Source organism: Lactuca serriola, chromosome 9 (genome assembly GCF_051521515.1).
Source record: "Lactuca serriola cultivar US96UC23 chromosome 9, Lser_US96UC23_V15, whole genome shotgun sequence".
Taxonomy (NCBI): Eukaryota; Viridiplantae; Streptophyta; class Magnoliopsida; order Asterales; family Asteraceae; genus Lactuca; species Lactuca serriola.
Window position 1 is genome coordinate 68,887,137 of NC_136416.1, and position 18,224 is coordinate 68,905,360.

An 18,224-nucleotide genomic window follows, 5' to 3' on the forward strand; every position below is an offset into this window, starting at 1 on the left:
TCGTGAACTGGCTGCTGAGTGTATGGCTCTGGAAGCTAGCTGCTGCTGCGCCGGCGTCTCCCCGGCTACAAGTCCATAAACACACTCAATCAAATACTAAACACTGCACTGGGTAAAATGACTCTTTTACCCTTGGTCAAAGTCAACTCTCAGACAAAGTCAACTCTCAGACAAAGTCAACCCATAGTTGACCTGACTCGCCGAGTTGGGCCGCCAACTCGCCGAGTCCCTATTCCCACTCCTCGACTCAACCCGCTACTACTCGTCGAGTATGGCATCGACTCGACGAGTACTCTCCCAATCAAGAACTCAGACAATCTTCATCTGACTCGCCGAGTCCTATGAACAACTCGACGAGTTGCTCTTGAGCTTAAGAAGATTGCCTTGGACTCGCCGAGTTGTATGAACAACTCGCCGAGTCCCTCCACTATTGAGTCTACCCTCGAACTCGCTGAGTCCACTCCACAACTCACTGGGCCCACTCGACATCGCTCAAAAGGAAGAAATCGGGGACTCGCGACTCGACTCGCCGAGTCGTTCTTCCGACTCGCCGAGTCACCGCCATGCAATTATTCTACACTCGATTCTGCTCGAAACCAAAACATATAAATGATAGATCTGGGTCCAATAAGCTGATTTACCACGTAAAGTTTCCGACTTTACGTGTACAAACACATGAACAAGGGAATAAAGGCTAGAAAGGCACTTAAAAGGGTAGATCTAGGGTTATGATGCACAATGGCTCCATAAAGACAATAGATCTGGGCTCTACAACCCCTAAATGAACAGATCTAAGGATATCTCGACATAAAATGGCTTCCATATCAACATAAGGCTTGAGAAAAGCATCAACTAGATCTAAAGGGGATTTAAAAGCATAGAAGGAAAGGAAATCCGAAGAATACCTCAAAGAACTCTTGCTTTCCCTTGAATCTTCGCTCTACAATTCTTCTCCTTGCTCCTTTCTTCTTCTCCTTCTTCAATCCTTCACAAAATGCACACAAGATCACTTAAAACACTCAAGGACGAATTAGGGTTTTCTCACAGCTTTAGAGGGTCAAGGAGGCGAGATTGGGGGCTATAAGGTGGCTTAAATAGTGGGCAACCCGGGGATTTAGGGTTTCTCCCAGACGGACAGACTCGCCGAGTCGCCAACTAACACGTGCTCGAAATCCCGTCCCTACTCGGCGAGTTAGGCTATGAACTCGCCGAGTCCCTTTACAAAACTTCAAAATAAATACCAAGGAATTATCATACCGGGAACGGGTCGTTACATCAAGATAAAAGCTTTATACCTCCAACAAGCTTGTTAGAGTGAATAACCTTTGGATCTATAAGCTCCCACTTGATGAATGGTCTTCTACAAGGCTCATTCTTCTTCAAAGAGTACCACACACAAAAACACCAAAACACACATAATGACCAATTGCTTTAGAAATAGTTTAAGGTTTAGAGATATAGCTCAAAAGAGAAAATGGAGGTTGATAAGGTGAAAGATTTGGGGACATAATGTGTTTAAATAGGGTGCAAACCCTAAAAATTAGGGTTTTCCCCTAAACGATGTGTGCCCTGCATACTAATGGGTACACACAGCATACCAGAGGCTACCTCATCTCATGTATCCATCGAAGTACATCCGATGTACCTTATGTATGCCCATGTACTAGGTTCCTTAAGCGATAATAAATAAAATAAATGATAAGAGTTTACATGATATATCGGGTGTTACAAGTTAGCTCATTTGGCAGCTCCACCTTCTGAGAACGTTACCCTCCCCAACTCTTGCCTCCATACTTAGTTTTTGAGCTTGTTTTCTTGATTTGGTGAAGCTTGGGGAAGAAGGTATTATTCTTTTTGGTTATTTATTTTAAATCTTAGAAGTTTTTGGTTGACCACAACATGATGATGGAGAATCACCATGACGCGACCATATCATTCTTTTGGTCATGTCATTTAAGTGACCATGATGTGGTTGCGGATGGGGTTCAAAACCATAGACCCTGAGTTTTGAGCGCTATTTAATGGCTCTAACTCCTAGGGTTAGTTCATTTGGCAGTTCGATCCTTTATGAACGTTACCCTCCTCAACCTTTTCCACCATACTTGGTTTTTTAGCTTATGCTCTTGATTTGTTGAAGCTTGGAGAAGAAGGATTTCCATTCTGGTGCAAGGAAGCAAGGAGCTAGCTTTGAGTCATCATCTACTTTATATTTCTAAGTTATTGGAGGCATAAACTTCAAACCTTGACCCTTGCTCTTCTAGATGTAAGTTTATGCACCTTTTTAGGTGGTTTTGAGTCCCTTTCCTAGATATCTTTAGAGTTAAGCCAACTCCTGGACCAATTAAGTGACCCAAAGTGATTTTTTGACTTGAGTGTTGATGGAAAGTTGTGGTTGCATGCTCTCTCTTTAGCTCAAAAATTGGTTTTAGTTCACTATCAAGTTAGTTTTAGAGTTGGGTGTATGTAAAGCATGAGAATGGATAAAGTTGAAAACTTTATCCATTAATACCAGTAGAGTCATCAAATCTGAGCTTTTGAGCTCTGGAGATGGAGGATTACGTGCTTAAGTCATTAAGTTGTTTGGGGCATTCACCGCAGCGTGGTGGGTAGTTTTCCATGACGCGATGATGGATTTTGACCACGAATGTCTTATCGAGTAGCTACCACAGTGTGGTCATTGTTTGGTCTTGACATAGTGGTCTGACCATTGAATTTAACTGTTGACTGTTGAATTTTTACCAGTTTGACTTTCAGTCAAACTTGAGTAGAATAGGGTATTTGTTAAAGGGCTAGTCTCGTTTTGGCATTAGGTATGAATTCTAACTATATTCATGCCTTAGCTTGTCTTTGTTGATAAGATTCCAAGTTTCAACATCAACGTTTTTTCTACTAAGGACACCGTCCTCTCTAAAGCCCGACATGCATTGCCGGGAGCAATTTTTAGCAAAATCGTCGAGGGCATGTAAATAGACCTTGATATGTCAATTAGATAGACGTAGTTTTCGAGTGTCTGAAAGAACAACATGCTCATGGTTTTCTTCTTGTTATCGTCATAGATGTTCTTCGCAAACATATGTCGTCCGTGAAGTATCATATTATCCTTAAGTAGCACTTCATAAAGCCTTCTTAGACCTTATTGGGGACCATACAATGCATTGTCAAGAACTCCTAGGTTTTAAGTGGCGACATTATATGGTTAGGGATGTTCTTTTTGATGTATTCAGGAGTTCCGATGTAACACCCCAAAATTTACAACCAAATATTTTGTTTTTAATTTAATAATTATAAAACCATTTTACTGAAAACCTCGTAGTACTAACTCATATCAAAACCAATGTATCCATAGTCAAAACATGTCATGAAAAAAATAATATCAGAGTATAGATCCATAGATCTCATGTGCAGAAATCCTGGTGTGATGTGTTGCAGTTATGCCGACTCCTTTCCCTTCGAAAAGGAAGTACCTGAAACCAAAATTGAAAACCGTAAGCACACAAAGCTTAGTGAGTTCCCCCATCATACCACATACCATACAAAAAACATACAACTAGGCATATCTGGGTGCCTAACCTACCCTGTTGAGCATATCTGGGTGCTCAACCTACCCTTGTTAGGCATACCGGGGTGCCCGACCTACCCCTGTCAAGCATATCTGGGTGCACAACCTACCCTGCCAGCATATTTGGGTGCCCGACCTACCCTACAGTTTATTTCAATTGTTTACGAGGACTATTTCACCCCTACCACTACCACATAAGAACATAGCATAACTTACTATCATGCATATATGGGTGCCTGACCTACCCTCTGATTTATCTCATCCGGCTACAGGGTCTAACCTACCCCTCCTACCTCTATCACAAAATATCATACCATACTAGCACATAAAGAATAACAGATAGTGGCATACTAGACAATTATCACAAAGACAATCATCTCAACTATATCAACTTCTAGTGGGCCGACCTTGGTGCCTTCGACCCACTTCTACTGGAAGGTAACTTACCTCAATAATTGAGAATAGCTGTAAAGACTCCTGCTCTGAAATCAACCCCTCTCAGACTCCTACATATAAACATTTATTTAACTATCCTTCCATACTCATGACCCCTTAAGGGTCAAATTTGGTCAAATTCAAAGTCAAAGTCAATATTCTGGTCATAGTCAAAATTCTGGTCAAAGTCAACATCCTGGTTGACTCAACTCGCTGAGTTGGTCCATCAACTTGTCGAGTTGCATGAATCATAAAACCTTGAAATCACGACCCAACTCGTCAAGTTCCTCCCTATAACAGAGTCGGGACTTCTCAACGCAACTCGTCGAGTTCCTCCTTGAACTCGTCAAGTTCTACAACCTTCAAAACCCAAAAACTATGGCTAGAGCCCTCTCCTAGACTCATCGAGTTTGCTCAGTAAACAGAAAAAAGGTCGGGGGACCACGTTCCAACTCGCCGAGTTGGATGAACAACTCGTCGAGTTCTCTTAGTCTAAATCCATTCAGTCACTTCCAATCGAGTTCAATGCTTCCAAACCATAGATCTAGTCGCGTAGGGCTGATGTATCACGTAAAGTTCCTATTTTACTTGCATGCATGGACTACTTTGCTCAAAAGGCCAAAAGAATGGCCCATAAGTTTTATGTGACCTTCATGGCCACAAAGTTGGCACCTTTATGCCATGAAGTCCCCTAAAGATCCTAGATCTGAAGGGTTTTCCCACATTGGACGTCTAAGTCCTAAAAACTAGCATTCTTGGACCAAAACATGGAGAATTCACTGTAAAACTAGATCTAAACATTGAATAAACAAGATAGGAGCTTTATACCTCCACTGAAACAGAAATGGAGCTCAACTTCTAGATATACTCTTCTCCTTCACTTCCTTGCTCCTTCTTCAAGAATCATCTTCTTCAAACTCACAAAGAATAAACAAAAATGGCTTAAAACACTCAAAAGTGAAATAGGTTTCGTGTCTTGGGTTTGGGATGATGGAGGCTGTAAATGAGGTCATCCTTTGGAGGTTAAGGTGTTTAAATAGGGTGCTAAACCCTAAAATTTAGGATTTCATTCTGGCAGCCCTACTCATCGAGTTGAGGCTCTTAACTTGTCGAGTAGGCTTTAAGTTCTGCCTCAAAATTCCATTCCGACTCGATGAGTTTGGGGAATCCAATGTGACATCCCCAAAATCACGGCCAGAAAAGACCGGTTTGTTTATGCTTTGTTTAAAAATCAGAGTACTTCATTTCATAAAAATGTTGCGGAATTTGTTCCCAGAAAAACATGGTAAATACGTTATTAAAACATTTTCGATGAAACGTATTTATTTCATTTTAAAACATTTGGGATGTCATCGTTAATATAGAAACATAAGCATAAACAGAACTTACAATTATTTTCACTAGTGATCTACATCTCTTAAAATCTCTCAGTGTGGTGTCACTTCATATCAACACCTGTGATATAAATAAACTGAGTGGGTCAGGTTGGGAAACCTGGTGAGTACATAGGGTTTTCAACCCACAATAATATAATTATTATTTTTAAACATCAAACAATCAACCCAATTACCCATTCCCGTTATCCTCACATTACGTCCCTAAAACATCTAACACAAGGGACCTAGTCAAAGGACTATCATTGGGATGGAGTATACCTGGTGAGCACACAGTTCACACAGTTCGAATAAACACACAATTCGAATAAACACACAGTTCGAATAAACACAAAGTTCGGTTAAACACACAGTTCGAATAAACACCTACAGGTTGCGAGCCTGCTAGTGTTCCACTGGACTGTCTAGAATAGTCCGTGGTTGTCATCTATACTCCGCTAGATGACTAGATCATCAAGAACAGCTATAACGAGGCCTCTCATTATTTTATTTTGTCACACAACAACTATTATATCTACCCGTGTTTTACCCCGCACATTATGTAGATATAAAATACATATACAGTTTGGATCACTGAAAACATGTATAAAACGTTCTTCCAATATAGATAGCAAGTTTACAGATAATATACACACACAGCACGTAAAATACTTCATATCTATGTGTAAGCTGAAAGTAACTATGCACTCACCTGAGTAGGTGGTGACTCAGCACTCGGACAGCGCTTCGATACTCTCAAAACGATATTCCTTCGATAAAACCTAGTACCGATACCACTAGGGTTTAGTTTAACGATAACCGCGACAAATTAATTAGTCTGACTATTAGTAAGCGTTAATAACGCTCAATATAACTTATAATAATAGCTCAAATAATTATTTTAAGGACCTAATAACATTCCTATAATTATTTGAAAGCTATATAAAAAATTGCGTAAGCGTAGCACACTTACAGCGAATTTTATCGAAAACCGGGACTTAATTGGAGCGGCGTTTCAAAACCGAAAAACTCCTTTTTCTCGGGACTCTGGGAGCCTCGGGGCTTCCCTAGGGTGCTAAGAGGTTTTTCTAGGGTTTAGATGAGCTAGAGAGAGAAACTAGTGAGAGAAAGAAGTGGATTTGGAGTGAAAAACTCGGAATGGCTCGCATGCTATTTATAGCCCTAGCAGCCTCGGACTACGCGGCGCGTCCAGCAGCTACGCTGGGCGTAATCTCGGATTGGGTCGCCAGCTCGCACCAGCTGGCTCGCACTTCGGAAGAGGATAAGGACCGAGGGTACGCTGGGCGTACCGAACTCCGATGCGGGGCGTAAAGCGAAGCGAGGCGACGTGGCGAGATCCGAAGGGCGCTCTGTTGATCGACGATGGACGGCTGCGATGAGGCCACGTCATCTATCTCGCATCAGATTTCGCAAATTGCATGCCCATCTTTAAAAATTCATAACTTTCGCGTACGACCTCCGTTTTCGATGTTCTTTATATCCACACGAAGGTGGGAACGTACTCTACAACTTTCGTTTAGACTTCGTCGGCTAATTTTGTCTCGATTTTAAATTTTATATTACTAACGGGCCAAGACACGATTGGTCCGTTAAATCCTCATAACTTCTTCATCCGACACCCGTTTTCGCCCATCTTTTTCTCGTTACGCTACTCTCAACGAGATCTTTGATTCTCGTTTAGGTCGTGTCGGCTAAAAACCGCTTGATCTAATATTCGAATTTCGGGCTGTACACTGCTAGTACGAAACTTCGAAAAATCATAACTTCTTCATACGAAGTCAGATTTGGGCGTTCTTTTTATCGATGTTCTTAGTTTAACATATTCTATGACTTTCGTTTAGATTGCTAAAGCTAAATCTCACTCTATCGTAAATTCACTATTTACGCTTCCCGGTATTGTGCCGGTTCCGTCGCGAAACTTCAACGGGTCATAACTTCTTCGTTATAACTCGGATTTCGGCGTTCCTTATATGTACGGAAACCTTGTGACATACTCTAAAACTTGGTTAAGATTATTTATTCTAAATAATCTTTTGTCGAAAAGTCGTTTTCGACCCCTATTGCCTCTAAATTGACTAGCCCGGATTCGCGGGCGTTACAATTATCTCCCCCTTAGGATGATTACGTCCCGGAATCATCAACGAAACATGGCCGTATAATGACTCCATACGTCGTCTCTTCATCCTAGGTAATAATTATAACTTCTACATTCCTTCAAGTCTATCTCTCAGACTTATTGACTGTATGTAGTACTCGATCGTGCACCTGCTCTCTACCTCAGGCTAGACTCCAAATTATGATCTTCAAGTCAAAATCTCGATCCTTACTGGATACGAACTTGAGATGACTTCTTTTATTACTACTATGGATCGATGTGTCATATTCTAATGACCTATCATCGTATGTTGCAACACTTAGACTTAGGTCTCTTAGAGTTAAATTCTAAAACAGACTATGCCTTCCTTCATGTTCTAATGTGATATAATCACACTTTAACATTAGGCATTTCTAGCTACCAACTTCTTTAACAACGAGCGCGATATTTCTATTGATCGCTCTGATTTCAATCGTTTGGTTTAATTCGGACGCTACATCAAACTTGGTTCTCTGAACCACACAACATACTCATCGTAGTCGGACTCGATTCGATATGGCCACTAGGGTCGGAATATCAACAATCTTCTTAGTCATCACCGAAACGATGGTAACAACACACTTAAAACGAAATCAATTACTAGCTTCTTGGTAACCTTGTGACTTTCCCTGATCCAAGTGTGAGTCCTGTGCTTCCGGTAGTATAGGCCTCTACTACCATTCACACCTACTCATACTCGTCCCAAGTATTGTCTCACAGTTTCCCAAGTCACCATGCAGCAAATCATACAATCATTCAACACATCAGATAACAAAACGAAGGTTTTATATTATTTCTTGAAACGATTACATAGGTGTTCAAGTTCACCCTAGACTATGCCTCTAACAGGCTACATCATATGATTTTATGGCTACTTTATAACTTGATCCTTGGATGGCAAGCCGTCATTCCTGAATCCTCGCATTGTCATCTGCTTCATCCAGGATCATATGGAATGCTCTTGCCTTCGGTTTTGGTGGAATGTTTGGTTTTGCCGCTTCTTTCTTTTTCGGGCAATCCTTAGCAACATGCCCTTCTTCACGGCATTCATAACACACCCTTTTACACTCGTTGGCGTAATGTCCGGTCTTCCCACACTTGTAGCAAGTCACTTCTTCGCTACATTTCCCAAAGTGATTCTTTTTGCACTTCTCGCACCATTTCACATTGTTTCCTCCTCCGCTAGACTCCTTTGAACCAGACTTGATCTTCTTATTGGGCCTCGTAGATTCCTCAAACTTCCTCTTTTCACCAACCTCAATCTTGTTGGCAGCTCTTCCCTTAATCATATCTTCAACCGACTTGGCAGCCCAGATAGCTGCTTCCAAAGTAGGTGCCTGACGCACTGGCACCGCATACTCCCATGGAAGTCCTTTTGCATACTTGTCGACTTTCGTCAGCTCATCTGGAACAAGACGTAAGGCAAACTCCATCTTCTCTGTGAAATTGTTGGTGTATTCATCGATTGACATGCTTCCCTTCTTCAGGGTTAGAAACTGGTTCTCTAGCTCAAGCAGGTTTTGAGCTGAGCAGTACTTTCGTTTGAATTGTACTAGAAATTCTACCCATGTCAGTTGCAGGGGCTCATTGGGGCTCAGAGTCTTCCCCAAGGTATTCCACCAACGTACAGCGCCTCCTCGAAACTGACGCACTGCAAATGTGGTCTGTTGTTTTCCTCTGCAACCGCACGTCATGAAAGCTAACTCCATCTCCGAGATCCAATCCATGACCCCAATCGGATCCTCCTTTCCAGTGAAAGTTCATGGCTTGCAAGTCAGAAAATCCTTGTACTTGCATCCATTCCTCTCGACTTCGTCATCTTGGTTTTTTTGTAGAACTATTGGTGGGTTGACTTGACCAACAGTTCCACTGTAGTCTCCTTCCTCAGTCTGCCCTTCGTTCAACTCAGGCTGTTCGATCGGAATAGTGGCTTCCTCTCGATTTTGTTGGAGCAAACGTCTAGTTTCCTCCATTTGACGATCCAACATCGCTTGGATCATCGCTTGCACTCCGGCCATTGTTATTGGCTCAGCAGCGGCTACCACAACCGGTATTTGCTCAATCACTGGGGGCTGATCTCGGTTCCCATTTGCATTCACGTTCCCGCTATGTGTTCTTACCATCTTGATCTATACACCGAATGAGGTGAATCTAGACCTTTACTTAGGATTGACGTTTAAATCATCCTTATCACTCTGAAACGTTTACATGCTAGTTCTAATATCGTAGTCATATGTTTAGAATCCTAAACACATAAGGTTTCCAGATCCGGTCGGCAACAGACCATAGATCCGAACAACTAACAGCATATCAGGCACAATAATTTAGCACACAAAAGCATTTTAGGCACAATTCCTAAAATAAGCTAGTGCTCACACCTCATAATCATCGCTTAGCATTCTAAGTTTAAGTCTAGAAATAAATCCATCTTCCTAGTTCGCTTAAACTAATGCTCTGATACCAACTGTGACATCCCCAAAATCACGGCCAGAAAAGACCGGTTTGTTTATGCTTTGTTTAAAAATCAGAGTACTTCATTTCATAAAAATGTTGCAGAATTTGTTCCCAGAAAAACATGGTAAATACGTTATTAAAACATTTTCGATGAAACGTATTTATTTCATTTTAAAACGTTTGGGATGTCATCGTTAATATAGAAACATAAGCATAAACAGAACTTACAATTATTTTCACTAGTGATCTACATCTCTTAAAATCTCTCAGTATGGTGTCACTTCATATCAACACCTATGATATAAATAAACTGAGTGGGTCAGGTTGGGAAACCTGGTGAGTACATAGGGTTTTCAACCCACAATAATATAATTATTATTTTTAAACATCAAACAATCAACCCAATTACCCATTCCCGTTATCCTCACATTACGTCCCTAAAACATCTAACACAAGGGACCTAGTCAAAGGACTATCATTGGGATGGAGTATACCTGGTGAGCACACAGTTCACACAGTTCGAATAAACACACAGTTCGAATAAACACACAGTTCGAATAAACACACAGTTCGGTTAAACACACAGTTCGAATAAACACCTACAGGTTGCGAGCCTGCTAGTGTTCCACTGGACTGTCTAGAATAGTCTGTGGTTGTCATCTATACTCCGCTAGATGACTAGATCATCAAGAACAGCTATAACGAGGCCTCTCATTATTTTATTTTGTCACACAGCAACTATTATATCTACCCGTGTTTTACCCCGCACATTATGTAGATATAAAATACATATACAGTTTGGATCACTGAAAACATGTATAAAACGTTCTTCCAATATAGATAGCAAGTTTACAGATAATATACACACATCACATAAAATACTTCATATCTATGTGTAAGCTGAAAGTAACTATGCACTCACCTGAGTAGGTGGTGACTCAGCACTCGGACAGCGCTTCGATACTCTCAAAACGATATTCCTTCGATAAAACCTAGTACCGATACCACTAGGGTTTAGTTTAACGATAACCGCGACAAATTAATTAGTCTGACTATTAGTAAGCGTTAATAATGCTCAATATAACTCATAATAATAGCTCAAATAATTATTTTAAGGACCTAATAACATTCCTATAATTATTTGAAAGCTATATAAAAAATTGCGTAAGCGTAGCACACTTACAACGAATTTTATCGAAAACCGGGACTTAATTGGAGCGGCGTTTCAAAACCGAAAAACTCCTTTTTCTCGGGACTCCGGGAGCCTCGGGGCTTCCCTAGGGTGCTAAGGGGTTTTTCTAGGGTTTAGGGGGGTTTAGATGAGCTAGAGAGAGAAACTAGTGAGAGAAAGAAGTCGATTTGGAGTGAAAAACTCGGAATGGCTCGCATGCTATTTATAGCCCCAGCAGCCTCGGACTACGCGGCGCGTCCAGCAGCTACGCTGGGCGTAATCTCGGATTGGGTCGCCAGCTCGCACCAGCTGGCTCGCACTTCGGAAGAGGATAAGGACCGAGGGTACGCTGGGCATACCGAACTCCGACGCGGGGCGTAAAGCGAAGCGAGGCGACGTGGTGAGATCCGAAGGGCGCTCTGTTGATCGACGATGGACGGCTGCGATGAGGCCACGTCATCTATCTCGCATCAGATTTCGCAAATTGCATGCCCATCTTTAAAAATTCATAACTTTCGCGTACGACCTCCGTTTTCGACGTTCTTTATATCCACACGAAGGTGGGAACGTACTCTACAACTTTCGTTTAGACTTCGTCGGCTAACTTTGGCTCGATTTTAAATTTTATATTATTAACGGGCCGAGACACGATTGGTCCGTTAAATCCTCATAACTTCTTCATCCGACACCCGTTTTCGCCCATCTTTTTCTCGTTACGCTACTCTCAACGAGATCTTTGATTCTCGTTTAGGTCGTGTCGGCTAAAAACCGCTTGATCTAATATTCGAATTTCGGGCTGTACACTGCTAGTACGAAACTTCGAAAAATCATAACTTCTTCATACGAAGTCAGATTTGGGCGTTCTTTTTATCGATGTTCTTAGTTTAACATATTCTATGACTTTCGTTTAGATTGCTAAAGCTAAATCTCACTCTATCGTAAATTCACTATTTACGCTTCCCGGTATTGTGCCGGTTCCGTCGCGAAACTTCAACGGGTCATAACTTCTTCGTTATAACTCGGATTTCGGCGTTCCTTATATGTACGGAAACCTTGTGACATACTCTAAAACTTGGTTAAGATTATTTATTCTAAATAATCTTTTGTCGAAAAGTCATTTTCGACCCCTATTGCCTCTAAATTGACTAGCCCGGATTCGCGGGCGTTACATCCAACTTGTCGAGTTGTTGTACAAAAATGAATAAATTGATTTAAGATGCATATCAGGAACCGGACGTTACAAATCTCCCCCACTAATTTTAGACTATGTGCTCGAAGTCTGCTGCATCTGGAAATAGCTCTGGGTAATGCTCCCTCATCTCGTCCTCCACTCCAAAGTCCATTCCAAGCCCTTGCGGTGCTGCCATTGAACCTTCACTAACTCTACCCTCTTGTTCCTCAGATCCTTCGTCTCCCTGTCGAGGATGGCTACTGGTCGCTCAATGTAGTTCAGGTTGTCATCCACCTGAATATCCTCTAGAGACACCATTGAGGAGTCATCTACCAAGCACTTCCACAACTAGGAGACATGAAAAGTGTTGTGGATCTAACTAAGTTCGGCTGGCAGATCCGGTCGATACACCACATGAAAGGTGTTGTGGATCTGACTAAGCTCGGCTGGCAGATCCAGTCGATACACCACCCGGCCCACCCGCGCCAATACCCTGAATGGTCCAATGTATCTGGGGCCCAACTTTCCCTGATTTCTGAATCAGATGACACCCTTCCAAGGTGACACCTTCAGGAGGACCATATCTCCTACCTGAAACACCCGGTCTGATCGTCGTCTGTCGGCGTAGCTCTTCTGCCAACTTTGGGTCATCTGGAGTCTACTTCGGACCTGCTGGATCCTTACTCTCATCTTGAGTACCACTTTGGTACACCCCATGACCCTCTTCCCAACCTCACCCTAACATATCGGGGTTCTGCACTTCCTCTCGTAGAGCATCTCGAAGGGAGGTCTGTCGATACTTGCGTGGTAGCTATTATTATAGGAAAACTCTGCCAAGGGAAGGTAGGTATCCCAACTACCACCAAAGTCTAAGACACACGCCCGCAGCATATCCTCCAAAGTTTGGACGATCTGCTCACTCTGACCATCCTTCTGCGGTTGAAAATCCGTCCTAAAGTGCAGACGAGTACCCAACTTGTCATGAAATATCTTCCAGAATCTGGAAGTGAACCGTACATCTCGGTTAGAAATCACAGAAACTAGCACTCCGTGTCGAGCTACTACCTCCCTGATGTAGATGTCAGCCAGCTTCTCGGCCAAAATGCTCTCCTGGATCGGAATGAAATGGGCACTCTTGGTCAACCGATCCACGATAACCCAAATCAAATCCACTCCATGAGCGGTCGTGGGAAGGTTCATGATGAAATCCATAGTAATATCCTCCCGTTTCCACATAAGGATATCCAATGGCTACATCTTTCCGTGAGGCCTCTGTTGCTCTGCCTTGACTTTCCTGTAGGCCAGGCACCTCTCGACATACCAGACTACATCTTGCTTTATGCAGGGCTACCAGTAATTAGGATGAAGATCTCTATACATCTTCGTCGCCCCAAGATGGATGGAAAATTTGGACTTGTGCGCCTCCTCCATCACACCGCCTGCGTACAGAACCTACACTCTACGGTGAAGTGTCAACAGCCTACGACTATTATAGTAAATATGACCCACAATACGCTCACCCTTCCGGTGTTCCTTTTTCATATCCTCCTGCTGGGCCTCTCAGTTATTCTCCAGAAGCAGAGTCATTACTGTCATCCTCAGACAAATGTCTCAGATCGGGACTGCGAATGCCTTGTGGCTAAGTGCATCGGCCACAACATTGGCCTTCCCCAGGTGGTAGAGGATCTCACAGTCGTAATCCTTCACCACATCTAACCACCGATGCTGCCTCATGTTCAGATTAGGCTGATCCATGAGGTACTTCAAGCTCTTGTGGTTCGTGTAAATGGTACAACGGACCCCATAAAGGTAGTGTCTACAAATCTTGAGGGCGAAAACAACCGCCCCCAACTCTAGGTCGTGCTTCGGGTAGTTCGCCTCGTGAGGCTTCAGTTGCCTCGAAGCGTAGGCGATGACGTTCCCACTCTGCATCAACACTGCACCCAAACCCAAGATAGATGCATCATAGTATACTACAAAATCCTCAATGCCCTCTGGCAGGGCTAAGATCGGTGCCTCACACAACCTCTGCCTCAAAGTCTCGATTGCCGCCTGCTGCTCAAACCCCCTAACAAAATCCAACGACCTTCTTCGTTATCTGGGTCAGGGGTACCACTATCTTGGAGAAGTATCGAATGAATCTCCGATAATAGCCTGCTAACCCGAGGAAACTCCGAATCTCAGATGGAGACTTCAGAATCAACCAAGTCATCACAGCCTCCGCTTTGGCCGGGTTGACCAAAATACCGTTATGGTTGACAAGGTGCTCTACAAACTGCACCTTGCGCAACCAGAACTCGTACTTGGAGAACTTGGCGTACAAGCTTTCCCTCCTCAGGGTATCCAACACCTATCGCAAGTGCTCATCATGCTGCTCCTGCATCTCGGAGTAAACCTAGATGCCATCAATAAAGACGATCATAGACCGATCTAGCATCGGTCTGCATACGCGGTTCATGAGATCCATGAATGCGACAGGGGCATTGGTGAGCCCAAAGGGAATCACCACGAAATCGTAGTGGCCATAGCAAGTTCGAAAAGTAGTCTTCTGTACATCCTCCTCTCTGACTTGCATCTGGTGATAGCCTGAACACAAATATATCTTGGAAAACGAAGATGCTCCTGTAGCCGGTCGAAGAGATCATCAATCCTCGGGAGTGGGTAACAATTCTTCACCGTGACCTTGTTCAGCTCCCGATATTATATACACATCTGATACGACCCATCCTTCTTTTTAACAAACAGGATTGGGGCTCCCCAAGGTGAACTACTCGGCCTAATAAATCCCTTTTCTAACAGCTCCTGCAGTTGTGTAGACAACTCCTGCATCTCGGGAGGAGCTAACCAGTACGGTGCCTTGGCTATCGGAGCCACACCAGGGCTAGGTCGATCCTGAACTCCACGTGTCTCTCCGGAGGTATCCCAGGTAACTCCTCTGGGAACACATTTGGATACTCCCTCACAACTAGCACATCACTCACGGTCATCTTACCTGCCTCCCGGGTATCCCTAAGGCGAACTGCTCGACCTGATAAATCCCTTGTCTAACAGCTCCTGCAGCTGTGTAGACAACTCCTACATCTCGGTACGAGACAATCGGTACGCTGCCTTGGCTATTGGAGCTGCACCAGGGACTAGGTCGATCCTGAACTCCACCTGTTTCTTCGGAGGTATACCAGGCAACTCCTTCGGAAACACATCCAGATATTCCTTCACAAATGGCACATTACTCACGATCGCCTTACCTGCCTCCCGGGTATCCATGACGTAGGTGACGTAACCTGCGTAACCCTGCTGAAGGTAGCGACTAGCCATCGCTGCTGAACACAAAGCTGGTCCACGCTGCAGCCTCTTGCCCCGAATCACCAACTCTCCCCCACTTAGGGTCCTGACACGTACCAATTCTTGCGCACAGTTGATCACTGCCCCCATTAGGGCTCAACTAATCCATGCCTATGATGACCTTGTTCCCATGTAAAGGAATGGGAACCAAATCCACGAGGTAACGCTCGTCGTACATCCTCAAAACACAATTTCTATAGACGTTAGATGCCCAGACGGACTCAGCGAGTTGAAGCTGTTTGAGGAAACCCTAATTATTCGACTTTTGCACCCTATTTAAATGACTCTAAGTCTCCACCCCACCTCCCTCATCATTCCCCACGTCCAAAGAACAAACCCTAATGAGCTAAACCCTATCTTGAGTGTGTACAAGGCTTAAAGTGCTTATTTTGGTGGGATTCTTGAAGAGGCTTGAGGATTCAAGAGCTTGGATCAAGGAGGGGGCTAAGGATCTGCTATATACTCCATTTTGGCATCCTATTTCAGGTAACAAGTCGTTACCTTGATCACTCTAGCTTCAAATCCCCTTATTTATGAGTTTATGGCTTTTCTAGCTTCTTCTTGAGTCATTTATGATTGTGGGCATGATATGGAGATGAGACTTCGGATCTGGATAGTATGAGGTCCCTTGGATCAAAAGACACAAGCTTTATCAAGCTTAGGACAACCTTCATGAGCTAATGTCCTCGTTAAGCCTTGTTTTGATGAGTTTAGCCCTTTTAGATGAGCATGGACGTAAAGCTTGCAGCTTTTCGTGGTATCTCAGCCATGGGAGGCTAGATCTATAGTTGGGATTTTTAAATCTGCCTTAAAACGTCGGAATGAGAAAAGAGTCTAAAAGGACTCAGTGAGTCGATGAGCTGACTCGACGATTCGGTTAAGTTTACCCGATGGTTTTGATGCATGCTGACTCGGCGAGTTAATGAGACAACTAGACGAGTTGAGAGTGTTTTATCCGTCCTTGCATTTAGAATGAACTCGATGAGTTGATGAGACAACTCGACGAGTAGGTTAGGTTTTCCTGATCTTTTGGACGCTGCATGGACTCGACGAGTTGGCTAGCAACTCGGCGAGTAGACTCGGGCTTTCGCGACTTACTGAGTTCTGAGGGACTCGACGAGTTCATGAGCTGTACTCGGTGAGTTGAGTCAACATGGGCTGTTGACTTGAGTTTTGACCTCCGTTGACTTTTAGAGTTGGGTCAGTGTTGACCATTGACTTTCATTGACTTTATGGTTTTGGCCAACTGTGGATTTTTGGAGGCCATGGATGGGCAGAGGTTAGACCAGTGCTCGAGCGAGGGACACATTTCTTGCTCTGCAAGGTGAGTCTTCTCACTATACTTAACTTGAGTGGTATCTATGAGTGGCCGGAGGGTCTTATGTGCTTACTTGAGTTATGCGATGTTATGCATTTTGTCTATGTGATATATATGCTATATATTCTGTGTATACTGAGATAGGACCGGAGGGTCCAACCCGAGTTGTGGGACCGGAGGGTTTCCACTGAGACAGGACCGGAGGGTCTAAACCGAGATGTGATGACCGAAGGGTCCTCACCGAGACACATGAACGGAGGGTCCACACCGAGACGCATGAGACCGGAGGGGGCACGCCGAGTTATAGCCATGAGAAGCTTATTATTTGTGTATGTGGTATTTTAGGGAACTCACTAAGCTTCATGCTTACCATGTTGTGTGATATGTGTTTCAGGTACTTCTCGGGATCACGGGAAGGCGTCGACTTGATTGTACACACCAGAGAAAGAGTTATGTCATGAGGATCCTGGATTATTAATCAAACTAAAATTGAGTTGCATTTTGTTAATTAGATAATTGGGATTTTTGTAAAATGTGTTATGAGAATTATGTGATTTAAAAATGAAAATTTTGTTTAAAAATTTATGGTGTTACAAGTTGGTATCAGAGCCTTGGTTTGAGGGATTCGGATGTACCTTCGGCTGTGTCTAGACTCAAACTGAGGATTTGAGAAAAAATTTCAAAAGAAATGATTTTTCTAAATTGAGAAAGAGCTTTAAGAGAAAACGAGTTGGATCAGTGCGAACAATCAGCCAGAGCCCGAATGGTGATTTCCCAAAATACCCTTACTTATTTGTGTTATGAGTTATTATTGAGATATTAGTGATGCATGCTAGAGGATAGGCTAGGTATTTCATAGTTTAGGGCTAGATTTGTCTGATTTGTGATGCCTTAGCCTAGGAATTTTTGCTATCTGTGATGTGCCTTGAGTATGTGCGGAGTAATAGTATCCTGCATGAATCTTTTAGAGAGAGCTCTGAGTAGAGGAGTAATCTAGGAGAGATACCTAGATGCATATTTGAGGAACCTACTGAGAGATTAGTTAGATACCCACGAGGGGTAGGGTTGCTTGAGTTCGGTGATACCTTTTGAGTGCGAATAGAGCTAGTAGAGTTGTAACCTAGAGTGGTTTTACGTGTTGGTGGAGATTATTCGATGCCCGAATGCTGCTTGCTTTGTGCTTTGTGGAACTATTCATGATGGGAGTCAGCTACTAAGTGAATATGACGATATTTAGGAGGTAGAC